The 16,570-nt window shown below is 48.0% G+C and overlaps 1 long non-coding RNA gene across 1 annotated transcript in view; it reads left to right on the plus strand.

The window, feature by feature from the left end:
* Window positions 1-4,865: 4,865 nt before the first annotated feature.
* LOC109291996 overlaps window positions 4,866-16,570 on the plus strand; it is a 17,365-nt gene continuing 5,660 nt past the window's right edge. The window contains exons 1-2 of the long non-coding RNA XR_002096019.1: window positions 4,866-4,971; window positions 6,091-6,093. This is a non-coding gene — a long non-coding RNA (uncharacterized LOC109291996). The remainder of the gene's footprint in view (window positions 4,972-6,090; window positions 6,094-16,570) is intronic.

The raw sequence follows: 16,570 nt of genomic DNA on the forward strand, positions 1-16,570 counted from the left end.
AGACTTACCTGGAGACACCTAAACAGACATTCAAATGCTGAGCCCCTGAACATCACTGCATAGCCTTATGCACATATTTCAGCCTACTCTTCAGGCTTCCTCAGTCTGCCTGGAGACAGATGACAATCATGCACAGGGCTTCCCTGAGCTGATCCAGATGGCTCAGAGTCCACTTTTGTCTCCTTGCTACACAATGCAAGGATTGTAAAGAGGGTGTGTTCTTCTCCCTGCTTGGATGGAGAAGTAATGTCCAGGGAGTAGCATGCTGTTTTCCTGGGGGGGTGGGAGCAAAACACCTTGGAAAGCTGGGGGATTGTGCTGTGAATTCCATCAGAAGACAATATGTACTGACCTTCAATCTCCCAAAAGAAACTCTCCTGGGACTGAATTAACTCTGGTTAATCCTAGGTTATTTTTCTCCTAGAGTGGCCATTTTTGTTCTGAGAGAAAACTCCTGAATATCTGTACATTCATAATTTCTTCTGGAAATGGAATGTCTGCACATAACTTATGTGCAAGTTAAATCAACACTGTAATGGAGCTAACTGGCTACCCAAGGAAATAAATGCATTTGGACATTGGTTGAGTTTGAGGGGTCTATTGAGGGTCTTAGCTTAATCAGAGTCTTTAAATCAGCCAAATTAAACTCCTAATTTGTCTGACATGTTATTACTTTTAAATGTAGCTGTGTTGTGCCACCATGCATTATGTTATGGTAAGTTAAATGCATGGTTATTTGGGTGATAAGCTTTCATTGACAAGATAGCTAGATGGTTATTTTGTAATGAGTAATATAATAAAAAAGGAAATCAAATTATGATTTCTCAAATATTTTATTATTAAATTTTTTGCAAATACTTCTTGTTTTGTAGTTGCATGCTACAATGTATTGTGGATTTTAGTATAACCTTTATTTGAAGTTAGTTTTGTTTAGACATATAAGTTTTACATTTCTATTCCTGGATGAAAGAATGTCATTCTTGAGTGTCGATACACACATGCACAAAATTTACTTCTTGCATATATTCTCTAATATTTGTTTAAAATGTGTAGTTTCCATAAGGATTCTTTCCAGTAGATCATTTGCAAAAGACATTCACCAAAAGGTGAATCAAAGTGAATTCAATTTTCTGTTGAAGCAAATATTCCTGGACATATTTTTGAGGTAATGTATTTGCTGAGGTTTACTAAAAAATTAACATAATTATCTCAGGAGTGAGAAGAGTAAACAGAATGAGCAAATCTGAAAAATAAATCCCAGATTTTTAAACTTAGATGCATAATCATCTGAAGTCAGTTTTCTGAGTCCTGATTTTCAAAGGGTTTGTGTTCATGCAAGGATAAGCAACTCTAAAAGTCTATCCATTCTGAGTACCTAACATGAATTTAGGTCTTATTGAATTTTATAGGACTTTTCTATCAGGAATGAAACAAACAAATTACACTCTCCTGCCTTTCCAGTCCTAATTTAGCATATCTGAACAATGAAAGTTTCCATTGTTTCATTGCAGTGATTGTGATTGTGTGCTAATAGGGAAAGGACAGATTTCAAGGGAAGGTCACAGGCATTACAAAGATTTGTGTTTCTGTGTATTTGCCCCTAATATTTTCCCCTTTTAGTTACCAGTAGCAGCTGCATATTAAATGACTTCCCCCTTTAAACTGTTAAGTGGTGCTAGTTCAGTTTTTATCGGTGAGTTGCCAGTAGACTCGGGGGAGAAGTGCTATCTCCTATGGCCCTGAAAATTGATATTGAACATGGAAGGAAAAATCTCACAAGCTGATAGCAATTAGCTAAAAAGGATTTGCGACTCCATGATTCATCACACTAGGGGATCAAAGTCATTTACAGACAGTGTTTCCATAGTCCCTGCATGCTGCTCTAAAGATATACCTCTGTTTATCTCTCACACTGCAGTGTGACATTTCCTTTTTTAAGAGCCCATTTTCTTAGAAACATAGCAGTAGGCTGCTGCAGCACAAGCAGTCTTTGATTCTCCACTGACTGTCTAAATGACACCATGGCTCTAATGGCAGGGCATTAGCATGAGTTCAAGATGGGAATTTGACTTATTATTTACATAAGTGGAAAGACAGGTCAGGTCTGGTATTTACTTATAAAGAGGGGAAAAAGTCTTTTTGTGGCAAGTTGTCATAGACTAGCTTATGTTCCTGGAGTTCTCCAAATCTTTTAAAATTGAAACGTGTTTTTTCACTTAGGGCTATGTCAGGGACCCAGGCCAGATTTGCTGGTGGATTTTGGGTGGGGGGGATTGGAAAGGGATTGTTACAGGGATAAAAATAGCTTGGTCAGCATCATGGGGATAAAAAGAGCACATCCCCAGGGCTGCAGAGAGTGGCTGGGCCTTCCAAGCCCCAAGACTGTGCTGGGGATGTGTGCAAGGAATGAAAGTCTTTGCTCATTTTAATGGGCCAGCCATCAGTAGCTACTGTGGAATTAATTCTGTATGCTTGTTGTGTCTGTTTTTATTTTAATTTTTTCATTATTACTATTATTTATTTAGGTCTAGAATTCCACATGTAAGGCAGGAATTTCAGTTCTCCTACACCTAGCTGTAAGTCATGTTACATTTGTGGCAAAAGACAGCAAAAGAAATCACAATGATCTAAGAACACTGACACACACTTTGGACCAACATAACACAATTGAAAATAATGACCTAAGGTACAGAACAGTGGAGAACAAGACCTGTATTTATTCTGAGGTTAATTCTTGAACAACCAAGGATTCTGCTTCAGAAGAGCTAGAGTAAGCATGTTATCTTAGCCCATCCTAACCATTGATCAACCAATGTTTAGGGGAGGTCGACATTGCAAAGGTACAGTGCCCTAATTTCTTTCTCTTCCCTTTGCCTTTTTCCCAAGGGACTCATCCCTTTGCCTAACATTTCAAGATACATAAAGTTGCTGCTAATTACTCTGGTTGAGATTTCAGCCCCAGTTGTTAGGGTGAATAACAGAAACCTTGTCTATTATGCACTCTAGAGTCTATGAAGTCCCTTCTTAGTTTGCTGAGCCAAAACTGCTTCACATGTTTTTCATAATTTCATATTTTCTACGGCAGACCTATTTCCTTTATGCAAATTTTCTGGTCATGTTTTGGATTTTAAATTGACTCCAAAAATGAAACTTTTGATCTAAGTGATGGAGCAAATATGTACATTCAAAATTATAAATCAAAGAAAAAGAATGTATACATGTGTCAGCTTATGCCCTGTCTTATATAAAACAGATTAATACAGGCATTAGGCAATAAAAGGCTGCACAGCAGGTATTTAAAGATGAAATAACTCAACATTCTAATTTATCATTTCAGTATTATTATCACTGAAATAAATGGGACTACTCCCAGAGAAAAATAGCATTTACTACAAGCTAGTGTGATAGCATCAAACCTTTAGGAAACATTTGTACTTAACAGATGTTAATTAGATTTTAATAGACCTAGATCTCTATGTCATAACTGTGGTGGCATCAAAGGGGTTAAAATCTATGTAATATGCTAGCAAATGCATGCAGTGTGTCTTTATGGGCTATTTCCCTTCTAATGTTGCATGTCATTGCCATATACAGACTGTGATGATGACAAACAGCAAGATATAAAAAGTAAGAAAGAAGGATAACTATACTTGATCTCTTTTTTATTTTTAGATGAAATAGTTCACTACATAGTATTGCATCATTTCCTACTGAATCTAAAGCTCAATTTATTTATATCTGATATGCTATTTGCCACATGAATGCAAGTTCTTTCCAGTTTAGTATACTATCTATTTAATGATCAGTTCTTATTAAATGAATGCATACCAAATTTGTAACATATTATACGATTTATTCCCTGAATTAAAATAAAAATAAATATTGTAGTCTAAGAGCTTTGCACCTCTAAGCATTCAAGTGTAATTTTTCAAGTGCACTTACAAACAGTTTGGATTTTATTTCCATGTCTGGCAATAGAATCTTCCAGTTAGGTGCATCCCCATTGGAAGGAAACTAGGGAGGAAGATAACACTCCCACCTTCTGGCCCAATAATCAAGTGTCAAGGCACTTGCTCAGGGAGCAGAAGACCCATTTTTTAGGCAGTAGGAGTGCGTCCACATATGCAGGCACATGCACTTACAGCAGCTCAAAGAAGGGTGGTACACATTTGTGCTGGGGATTTTTGCCTCAGCGCATGTGCCTGAATATGCACTTTAGTGTGGGGCAAGTTGTGCTACTTGGAGTAAACTGACTCTGCCCAACTCCACCCAGATTTGCAGCCAGCGAGAGCCAAAGTATGGGGCCAGCACACGTGCTGGCCCCAGCAGTATAAAAAACTGCCCTGGCAACCAGCTTAGGGCTGCTTGCTCTCAAGGGCTTCTGGGGTGGCTCCTTGGATACCTTTGAGGACCAGTAGGTGTGGCCCAAGGGGCTCTACTTGGTGCCCCTCTCAGGCACACGTCTTTTCATGTTTTGACCCTTTGACCCACACAACACTCCTATCCTGTTTTTTTCATAGTTGTCCCAAGAATTTAGTTGTACCACTCATTCATTCACCTGACATGGGGTTACTAGTTAGCCAGGTGAGCCTTACGGCCCATGGTATGAGTGTTACAAATAGACAGGGGCTTCTGGGGTAGCTCCTTGGATGCCTTTGATGGGCCAGTGGGTGAGGCAGGGGGGGCTCTGCTCGGTGTCCCCCTCAAGTGCACTTCTTTCCCTGTTTTGACCCTTTGACCCCCATGACACTCCCACCTTGGTTTTGCCTTAGTTGTCCCAAGCATTTTGTTGTGTTATTTATTCATTGGCCCCACACCATAGGGGCCACTAGTTAGTCAGGTGGGCCTTAGGGCCCATGGCATTTGGGTAACATAAATAGTAGGGCTATGCGAAGCCGTGGGTGCTTATTCGATTCAGAGGAGTTTTGGCCTGATTTAGTGGCCCAATCTCCAAATCCAAATCAAATCAAAGTCCAAATCATTTTGAAGCTCTCTCTTTGGAAAAGACTTGCAGAGCTTTGATGTTTTGATCAGTCCCTGCCTGCTGCAGTAGGGAGCTGGAGCCAGACTCCATGACGTGGGGCTGGAGGAGGCAGGAGTGGACCATGGGGGGACCCCTGCCACGTCCCATCCCCTGCATGCTCTCCCATCCCTCTGACCCCTGCCTGCTCTCCCAGCCCCACCATGGATGCCCCACCCGCCCCAGTTCCTAGCCCTTTAAAAAAAAGCCCCAACTTACCAGAAGCTGCTGCACAGAGGGAAATCCCCACTGCCCCTTACTGCTCCACACTGCATGGGGGAACTCTGCATGAGCCCCTTGACTCCCCCTGACTCCCCCAGCCGCCCCCCCAGCTGCCTTGCCCACCCCAACTCCGGCCTTTTAAGAAAAAACAAAGAGAAAAACCCTGGGACTCACTGCTCCTGTAGTGGCCCTGGGGCTTCAGGGGGCTCTTGGCAGATCCCCCCACACAGCACAGGACAGTGGGAGGAAGTTAGGATGCCCCTCCCCCCCAGCAGGAACTGGTGAGTCTGGGGGGTTTTCTCAGTTTTTTTTTCCTTAAAGGGCCGGAGCACCCCGTGCAGCATGGGACAGTGAGGATTGCCCCCCACCCCCCATGCAGCAGCATCCAGTGAGTTGTGGGGGTGGTTCAAAGTGCCGGGAGCTGGGGCGCACAGGGCGGCCATTGCTGGGCTGGGACAGCAGGCGGGAGATGCGCCTGAGTGATTGGGAGATTAACAGATTTGGCAGCAGCCGAATCTCCAAACCAGATTTGGCTGAATCAATTCAGGACAGTGATTCAAATCACTGAATCGGCCAAATCTGAAGCAAATACTAGCCACTTTGCACAGGCCTAACAAATAGAAAGGATTTTCTGTGGACCTTCTGACCCTCACGTCACTCTTATCCTGTTTTTTACTTTTGTTGTCCCAAGAAATTTAGTTGTATCTCTCAGTCATTGGCGCAACACAGTAGGGGCTATTAGTTACTTGGGTGGCCCTTACGGGGCCCTATGTAAAAAACTAGGGGACTGTGGTGTCGACACCTACACAGTCAAATGGGTCACTAGCTGGCTAGAGGGCCGCACCCAGAGAGTGTTGGTGGATGGGTCATTCTCAGCCTGGAGGGATGTGGGCAGCGGGGCTCTGCAGGGCTCAGTCCTCGGGCCTGCACTGTTCAACATCTTCATCAGCGACTTGGACGAGGGGGTAAAAAGCACCCTGTTCAAATTCGCAGATGACACTAAGATGTGGGGGAAGTCGGCATGCCAGAAGGGAGGAATAGGCTGCAATTGGACCTAGACAGGTTACAGGGGTGGGTGGATGAGAACAGGATGGGTTTCAACACTGACAAGTGCAAAGTGATGCACCTGGGGAGGAAGAACCAGCAGCATACCTACAGGCTGGGGAACTCCCTTCTTGTCAGTGCAGAGGCAGAAAAGGATCTTGGAGTCATTATTGATGCCAAAATGGACATGGGCCAACAGTGGGGGGAAGCGGTCAGGAACCCCCCCCACACCTTGTCATGCATCCACAGATGCATCTCAAGCAGGTCCCCGCAGGTGATCCTCCCCTTTATGTGGCACTTGTCAGGCAGCAGTTGGAGTACTGTGTCCGGTTCTGGGCGCCGCACTTCAGGAGGTATGTGGACAACATGGTGAGGGTCCAGAGAAGGGCCACTTGCATGATAAGAGGGCAGCAGGGCAGGCCCTACAAGAAAAGGCTCAGGGACCTGAACCTGTTCAGCCTCCAAAAGAGAAGGCTGAGGCAGGATCTAGTGGCTGTTTACAAACTAGTCAGGGGGGACCAGTGGGCACTGGGGGAGTCCCTGTTCCCCCAAGCACTCGCAGGAGTGACAAGAAATAACGGTCACAAGCTGGCAGAGGGTAGATTCAGGCTAGATATCAGGAGACACTACTTCATGGTCAGGGCGGCTAGGATCTACAACTAACTTCCAAGAGAAGTGGTGCTGGCTTCTACCCTGGGGGTCTTTAAGAGGAGGCTAGATGAACACCTTGCTGGGGTCGTTTGACCCCAGTACTGTTTCCTGCTATGGCAGGGGGTCAGACTTGATGGGCAGGTCAGGTCCCTTCCAACCCTACAAACTATGAAACTATGAAATATGAAGGATAAAATTAGGAGCTCTTGGGGTGACTCCTTGGATGCCTTTGAGGACTGGTGAATGTGTTCTGGGGGGCTCTGCTTTGTGTCCCTCTCTGGAGCACTTATTTTTCACATTTTGACCCTTTAGCTCCCACATTTTGACCCTTTAGCTCTCACTCCTATCATGCTTTTTACTTAGTTGCCTCCCCACAATAAATAAATAAAATTAGTTGTATCTTTCACCCATTGGCCCCACACAGTGGGAGCTATTAGTTAGATGGGGGGACCTTAAGACCCAATGTTAACTGGAAGATACAAATTGAAAGGAGCTTCTGAGGCCTGACACATGGGTTTACCCAAGATGCATGCCACCTGCCGTCTAGTCCAGGAGGTGAAATCTGCCTTACCTTCCAATGACCTTTCCTTTGTGAACCAGGTCCTGCATGATGGTGGTCCCTGCCTCCCCTGTCCTCCAGCCCACCAGAGTTTGTTGTGGGGCCAGTGCGTCACCCAGCCTTGCGGCATTTCCTGTTGCACCACGTGAGCCAGATGGTGGATGCCAAGCTGGTTTACTTCTCCACTATCCATTGCCGCCACCTCTACATGCTTGTGTGCCGCATGATCCATCATGTTCCACCCAGACACCAAGTGGCTGGACCTGCTCAGCGAGGGCAAAGCTGGAGCACCCCAGTGGCTGAGCCTGTACTCCACCCTCATCCTACAAGCCACTGGGAACCTCAGCTGGTGGCTCCTCTGTGGAGCTGTTGCCATGGGTGCATATGTGGCTAGCTTCAGACATCCTGGTCTCCTGCCCCTTCTGTGGGCAGAGGGATACCCTGATGTACATGACACTTGAGTGCTCCAGGCGCAGCCCCTCCACCTCCATCTCCAGAAGCTCCTCCTCAGGTTCTTGTTGAACTTCACCGCCCACCTGTTTATTTTTGGGCACCCCATCTGCAGCTCCTCCAAGTTCTGGGACCTCCTGGTCAATCTCCTCCTGGCCTTGGCAAAGTGGTCCCTGTATATGACCAGAAAGAAGGCTGTGGCTGGGAAGGTTCCTGGGGACTGCAGGGCTAGATTTCTGTTACTCATCCATTCACATTTCCAGGCAGAGCACCAAGGGAGGTGTCTACCAGCTCCCTGGATACCTTTGAGGATCGGTGAGCACAGCCCAGGGGGCTTTTCTTGGTGTCCCCTTCAGGCACTTGTTTTCATGTTTTGAACCTTTGACCCACATGACACTCCTATCCTGTTTTTGCTTTAGTTTTCCCAAGAATTTAGTTGTACCACTCATTCATTAGCCCCACAAGGGGCTACTAGTTACAATTGGGTGCACAAATAGACAGCAGCTTCTGGGGTGGCTCTTTGGATGCCTTTGAGGACCAGTGGGTGTGGCCAGAAGAGCTCCGCTTGGTATCCCCCTCTGGAGCACTTATTTTCACATTTTGACCTTTTAACCCCCATGTCACTCCTATCCTGCTATTTTCTTAGTTGTCCCAAAAGAAAAAAAAAGTTGTATCTTTCACCCATTGGCCCCCACACAGTGGGAGCTATTAGTTAGATGGGGGGGCCTTAAGGCCCATGTCAATCCAAAGATACAAATAGACAGGAGCTTCTGGGTCCTGACACATTTCTTTACCCATGATGTGTGCAACCTGCTGCCTAGTCCAGGAGGTGAAATCTGCCTTACCTCCCAATGCCTTTGCCTTTGTCAACCAGGTCATGATGGCAGTCCTCACCTTCCCCATGTCCTTCAGCCCACTGGAGTTTGTCATAGGGCCAGCTCAGGCACTCCGCACTCCACCCCTTTGAGCCAGCTGGAGGACACCAAACCAATCTGCTTCTCCACCTTCCATCACTGCCACCTCTACACACTCATGTGCTGTATGATCCACCATGCCACCCTCACATCCCGCCCAGACACGAAGTGGTTGGACCTGCTCAGCGAGTGCGTAGCTGGGGCACCCCAGTGGCTGAACCTGTACTCCACCCTCATCCCATCAGCCACTGGGGACCTCAGCTGGTGGCTCCTCCATGGATCCATCCCCACTGGCTTGTATGTGCTGAGCTTTACCAGTGCCCAAGGCTCCTGCTTCTTCTGCAGGCAGAGGGAGACCCTGGCACACATGATACGCACCAGGCTGCAGCCCTTCCACCTCCACCTCTGAAACCTCCTCCTGAGGTCCTGGATGAATTTCACCCCCCACCTTTTTATTTTTGGATACCCCATCCACAGCCCCTGAAAGTCCCAGGACCCCCTGGTTAACCTCCTCCTGGCCCTGGCCAAATGGGCCCTGTACATGACCAGAAAGGAGGGTCTGGCTGGGAAGGTGCCCAGGGATTGTGGGGCCACATTCTTCTCACTGGTTCACACACATTTCCAGCGGGAGCACCACTAGGTGGCATCCACTGGCTTCTTAGACAACTTTGAGGACTGGTGGGCACAGTCCAGGGGGCTCTGCTTGGTATCCCGGCAGGAACACTCATTTTCACTTTTTGACCCTTTGACCCTCACATCACTCCTGTCCTGTTTTTTGCCTTTGTTGTCCCAAGAATTCTGCTGTGTCATCCATCCATTGGCCCCACAGAATTGGGGATACTAATTATCCAGGTGGTTCTCAGGGCCCATGATAATTGGTTGATACAAATAGTCAGGAGATTCTGGGTCCTGACCAATTGGTATCTGGTAAGACTAACCCCTTGTTCCAACAGGACTGATGAAGCAACCTTAACCTAGAGTTTTCTGCACCGTCTACCCACTGCAGCAGTCTTGCAGTGGAAGCTATTGCCTGGCTATGACCTGCTGCCATCTTCAACAGCATGAAGCCCCAAGGCTGTACTTCTGCCAAACAAGGATGGGGACTGCACAGCCACAGCAAAAACATCTGCACCTTGGGGAGAGCTTTCAGTGGGCTGAGGCTGCATAGTTGGCCTTTCCACGGTACTGCTGCCATGTATGCCTCCGCCCTGCCATCTGAGTAGCTATCATCTGGAAGATGTTCCCATGTGGTGGCCTGCTTTGAACTGTCAAAGCATGTGCTCTTGGACCCAAATGGCCAGGAAGTCAGCCACCTCATTTGCCCTCCGGCAGAGTCCAGGGTGCCAGTCCTGAGTAGGCTCCTCTGCCTGGGTCCTGCCACTTGCTTCACAAGCAGGAATCCTGGTGCTCCCTATTTAAAAACTGCACATTCTCTAATAAAAAAATCCCAAATTCACTCTTTAAAAAAAAACATAATCCATGTGGGGGGATATGGATTGGAGTGGGGGTGGTGTGAGGTGTGTGTGGGGGGGGGTTGAGGGGGGAGCCACCACACTCCCACTCCCTCCACCCCAAGCAGTGCACAGCCCTTGGTGCCAGCAGCAATAGCCAGCTGGGCTGAGCCCACTGCAGCACTGCCTGACCCATGGAAAATTCAGGTATCAAATTTAGAGGCTGTGCTGCAAATATGCAGCATGGGAAACATTTTTCCATTCTCAGCGTGCCTCTTGTGGCTTATCAAACTGGTTTGAGATGCCACAAAAGGCACATGGGTGCTCATCTGGATGTGCCCTAGGTACATGTCCACACATTCAGGCATGTGTGCTTGCAGCAGCTCAAATAGCAGTGGCACAAATTTGTGCCAGACATTTGTGCCTCAGCAAATGTGCCTGTACATGCACTTTGGTGTGGGGCAAGTTGTGCCACTTATTGCTTAGCTCCTACTGTATCTTCAGCCAGGGGAAGCTAGAGGCTCAATCCAGCACCTGTGCTGGCCCCAACAGTATAAAAACCTGGCCTGGTGAGCAGCTCAGGGCTACATGCCCTCAGGAGCTTCTAAGGCCCAACCAGTTGGTATCTGGGGACACTAGTCCCTTGTGCCAGCTGGACTGCTGAAGCAGCCTTAACCTAAAGTGGCCCCTGCACCCTTTACACACTGCAGCAGTCTGGATGTGGGGGCTGCTGCCTGACTGTGACCTGATGCCACCTGCAACAGCATCCACCCTCTTGGACCTGTGGCTGCATGTATGCACACCTGCCAGATCTAGATGGGGACTATATGGCCACCTGGGCTCTGGTACGGGCTCTGTAGCAGAGCCTCCTGCACTTCTGGGCCAGCTGCTAGTGGGCCGTGTCTGCACAGTTGGTCTTTGGGATGCATTCCTGTCATGTCTTCTGGTGCCCACATTCTGCCATCTGGGCAGCTATTGCCCAGAAGATGTGCTCCTTGCAGTGGCCCGCTTTGAAATGTTGAAGCATGTTTTCTTGGCCCCAAATGGCCAGGTTAGCCACCTCATCTGCCCTCCATCTAGGTCCCTGGTGCTGGCCCTGGGCAGGCTCCTGTGCCTGGGTCCTGCCACTTGCCTCACTAGCACAGATCCTGTGTTTCCTGTTTAAAAAGTGCAAATTTGCTGATTTAAAAGACCCAAATTCTGTTATTAAAATACCCCAAATCCATTTTCTTCCACAATTAAAATGAAATGCCACTATTTTGCATTGTTTTATTGATATATTTACAATTTTAAAGCAACTTGGAAGCCTACCAGTGCTTCTATCATCATAATAAAGTTAATTCCAAATATCTATACACTTTGGCATTTTCTTTTGGTTCATCATAGAAAAATCACAGCTCCTCTTGCACCTTTCCCTCACCAGGATGTGGGGTACTGAGCACCACTGGGATGCCAGTGCCTTGCCTGTGCCCATGCCCTAGCTCCTCACTCCCAGCCTACAGCCCTGCCAATGCCCCTCACTCCTGATCCACAGCTCCTATTAGCCCCCCACTAGCTCCCTCCTGTCAGCAGCTCCATCCCAGAATGAGGACATGAGTTCAGCTGCAGCTGTTCCACCTGCTTTGTGGCTCTGAGCAGTGCTAGCCCTTACTGTTGTGCTACCTGTGCCTGTGCCCAGGCCCTAGTGATACCCATGCCCTTCCTGGGAAGCCCTTGATTGGGGGTCAGGGACTGGGCTCGGCAAACCTCTTCTCTTCTAGACTGGCCTTCCCCTGCACATGCTGCTCTAGGGGGGAAGGGGGCTCTAAGTCTAGCTCTGGTGGCCTCCCCTCCCTGAACCACTCTCCCACCCCCACCTCCCACTCTCTCTCACACAGACCCCTACTGAAACCTCCATTCCTCCCCCCAGCCCATCACCACCCTCCCCCACCAAGTGGTTCCTGGGATCAGGACCTCAACCAGGCTGGGCCTGGACATTTCAGCACCAGTGTGAGCATGGGAGAGGGCTGCAGTGTGGCAGTTGCTCCTGCAGCTGCAGTTCCCATCAGAAAGTCCTGTCCCATCTGGCATCTGGGCATGCAGGTTGTGAGATTTGTGGGGGGAGATGTAGGGTTTGGGGGGGTTGTGGGTGGATGTAGGGGTAGGTGTAGGGGTTGTGGAGGTGAGGTTTGTGGGGGGGTCATGCAGGGTTTTGGGGGTATGGGGTTTGTGTATGGATTGTAGGGGGGATTGTGGGAGTGGGGTTTGTAGGGGTGGTTTAGGCATATGGGCTTTGTGGGTGGGTTGGGGGTTTATGGGTGCGGAGGGACTGTGTGGAGGTGGGGGGAACTGCTTGGGAGCAGTGGGTCCCCTGCCTGACTCCCTGCATGACACACAGCCTCCTGAAGCAGCACCAGTGGGCAATTGGGGTGCTCATGACCTACTGCTGGCAGAGCCCCTGGTGGTGCATGGCACTGCCTGAGACCTAGGAGTTACACATAGTGCACAGCTCTGGCCCAGCCCACTGGTGTCTGCCTTCCAGCAACACTGGGCTGGCTCTTGCTGCCACCTGGGGCTCCTGGCACCACCAGCAGGAGCCTCATCCATGGAGACAGGAGCTGGCTCAGCCCAACGGTGTGTGGCACTGCGGTGCTGGGAGCCTCAGGTAGCAGTAAGAGGCAACCTGGTGCTACCTGAAAGCACACACTAGTGGGCCAGGCTGGTGCCATGTGCCACATGTAGCCCCTGGGTGTCAGGTGGCACCATGTGCTGGCAGGGGGCTCTGTCAGCAGTGGCCCATGAGTCTCCTGATGGCGTGCTGCTGCTGCTGTGAGGAGGTCGGGGGGAGAGGACTGTGTGCCATGTGGGAGACCCATCCTTCCTGAGCAGTCCCTCCCATGCACAGTCCCCCTCCACCCATGCACACAGTCCCCCCCACCCACACACAGTCCTCCCTATCCCTATGTCGCTACTTACCAGGGACAGAGCCTGGGTCTGGGCCACTGCTGCCAGGCTTGCCCCACTTATATTTGCTCCATCACACTGAGGCAGAATGCTGGAGTAGCAGGGACATGAAGCAGGCATAGAGAGACTCTGGCTGGGTGCTAGGGTGTCTCTGGAGGGTCCAACCTCCAATTGTTTCAGGGCACACTTCAAGAGTGCACCCTGCACTGCTTTTTCCCAGCATGTTTTTTTTTTTTTATACCAGGATTTCCTGGTATCAAATATAGAGTCTGTGCTGCAAATATGCAACATATGGAACATTTTTTAACTCCTTGCTTGCCTCCTGCAGCATCTCAAACCGCTTTGAGATGCCACAACAGGCACACATTTACTTGTCTGGATGTGGCCTAAGAGTTTGGAGCTCCCCTTTCTCCACAACCTGGTCTGAGTACAAGACCATGGGATTCACATTGCCTATACACTCACTAGCTCTTCTCTTGAGAAGAGGGGAATCGAGGAAGGGAAAATGTGTGTGTCCAGGAAGAGAGAACCAAGGTAGGAGAAGTATAGCTCAATAAGGTAGATGCTGCTCTGAAAGGAAGCCCTGAGTTTTGGTACTGGCTGCTAATTGCTTCTTTGCACTCTGCATGTAATGCTTACTGGAGAAATAGGAATGGAATATTTTCTGCCCCACTGTACATCCAAGAACCCAAGACCCTATCCTCTTCAGGGTACCATCCATCTCACTTGGATATCTTCCCTCTGGTTGATTCTCTTTCTTTTTGTCCTGCTTATCTTCCCCTCCTGGTTTCCTTGGGGGTCAACTGCGATGAATAAATGCCAGTGAGATAGTTTCTGTCCCATTCAAGAACATAACCTAGGACAACATTCTCCCTTTCTAGGACAGCATCCATCTCAGTGGTCCACACATTCTCTGGTTTACTTATCTTATCTTGCCCTCAGCCCAGTCCAGCTGTATTTTACAAACCCATCTAACTGTGTGCAGACAGCATGCATAATATACACAAGTGAAGAATTACACCTGCACTGAAAGAGCTACTATATTTTTAACAAAGCTTACACGTGGGGGTGGGCACAGGACCTGATCATCACATTTGTTTTTGATTTTTAATGCCAATATTTGGAATCAGGGGATCAGTGAAAATGAAGAGTCAACATATTCTGTCTTGGCCACCTGAATACCCCAACAGTCACCTTTTGTTTTTTCAGGGAATACCTTTTTGTTCCTGATTTGTATGTAATCTGTAGTGTGGCAGCTTATCACTTGAATTCCCAGGGTCTGCTGCCAGGGGTCACAGAATCAAATTCCAGGAAAATAAGTCATGGGTGAATCTCATAAATTGTTTATCTCATGTAGGTCTGTCAGACTGCTGACATATAATTCAGGGGTTTCAGAATAGGCTTGTAGGGGAGATACTCGTTGCATTGGTGTGATGGCCCAAATCCCTCTAGATTCTGTCTTCAGCTGTGCAGGTGGGCTTACACAGCGAGGAAGTACCTGGACCCATGGGGCATGTGTAGATGAAACTGGGGCCCTAAATTGTAGTGGTGGGTTTTATAAAACACTGCTTCAATCTAGGGCCAATTAAAGCCCTGTGTCATGCACACACCCTGCTGACTTACTTGCCTCTCTGGCAGGGAAGGGAGGGGAGGGTGAGCTGCCAGCGGGCAAAGTGGTCCCTGGGCTGTGGGTGGGAGGGGGGAGGGTTGGTGCTTCCCTCCATGGCAGCAGTGGCACCCACCCACAGGCACCTGGCTCAGGCAGTCCCAGAGGGCACTGCAGCCACAGAGGGAAGCATCAGGCCCCTGCTCAGCTCAGGCAGGCAGACAAGCTCCAGGTGGGGAGATCAGGCTCACCACTTTTCTTGGGTGGAGCTGCATTCCTGGGCTGCTGCCAGGCTGCCTGCAGAGCCATGGAGCTGCGCAGAGCCTGGTGCTTTGCTCCATGGTTGTAGGGCAGCAAACTAAAACAACTCAAAGGAGTTTTAGTTTGCTGTGTCCCAAGTCATTTAAGACACGTTACACCACTGAATTTCCTACAGCGGCTGGAATTAATGCACAATACACTGCCAAGACATGCAAACACTGACAACATTAACGAAATGAAAAAGCATTTAGCCTGCTTTAAAGTGTCGTGCACACATGCCTCTTATTTTGTCTACACATGACTGGACCTCAGGGGAAACGGTTTGATACTCATTGCTTTTGAAAAATCAGGTCAATTATTGTGTGGCTGTATGTGGATTTAGGAGCCCAACCATTTGAACATCTTGGCTTCTCTCTGGTGCTTCATATATAGCTAAGAAGGATTAGTGGCTGCTGTGCCAGCCAGAGCAACACACTTCCAAGGGGAGGCATGGTCATGTCAGTGGCCAGCCAGGGGTTATGTCCAGTTCCAGCCTGTGATCACATATGCTGAAGTCAGCAGTATACTCTAGCAAGAGGTTGCTGCTGTTCCTCTTTAGAACAGCTGCAAAGTGCTCTTGACAGCATGGTCCCCTTGAGTCAGCCTACTCTGCAACTGCCAGATGGTGCTTGTATCAGGTGTAAAGCCTAAACTAATCTGCTCTCCTCCATCTTATGTGGAGCCCATTATATAAAGGATTGTGTTTTACCCTGAGTGTATATGCAAAGGAAGGCACCAGGATTTCTGATCTTTACTAGCTGACTGACGTGGTTGCAGAAGAAGGATTTCTGTTGGAGAAGTGGTGGTGGGTGTAGAGAGGGTACTCTCATACAAAATGCATCCATGAAGGCACTAACTTATCATGACAAGCTAAAAGCAGGAAATAACTTTGGAAAGCAGTCATGGTGCATCTTTCTTGTAGAGTCCTGCATGAGGTCTGGTGGTCCAAAAAGGCACAGCATTCACTTGCTAAGAAAACACAATGACTGATACAGAAATAAATCACATTCTGTACTTCTGGTATATGGCTGGTTGGTGTGAAAAAGTAATCACTAGTGGAGAACACTAACATAAGGTATAGGAGAACAAATGAAGTGCAGCATCTAGAGAGGAATTTCATATTTCCAAGGCATTAGAAATATTAAAAATTTGAGACAGGGAAGAGGGACTTTAACATAGAATGCTCATAACCCCACAATGCCATTGGTACCTTCCAGAGGCTTCTCTTTTTATAAAAAAAATACAGCATTTCAACAATAATGAATAATTCCAATATCATAAAGTCAACTTTGATTGGCAGGAGACTGTTTTTGTAGTAGCTTCTTTATTCTGTAATAACAGCAGGTAGGTTAAAGTAACCAATTATCTATAGGGCACGGGGCATTAAGTCTTTATAATATGTATATATAA

The sequence above is a fragment of the Gavialis gangeticus genome, unplaced genomic scaffold, assembly GCF_001723915.1.
Source record: "Gavialis gangeticus isolate Ggan-Ray unplaced genomic scaffold, GavGan_comp1, whole genome shotgun sequence".
NCBI classification, from domain to species: domain Eukaryota; kingdom Metazoa; phylum Chordata; order Crocodylia; family Gavialidae; genus Gavialis; species Gavialis gangeticus.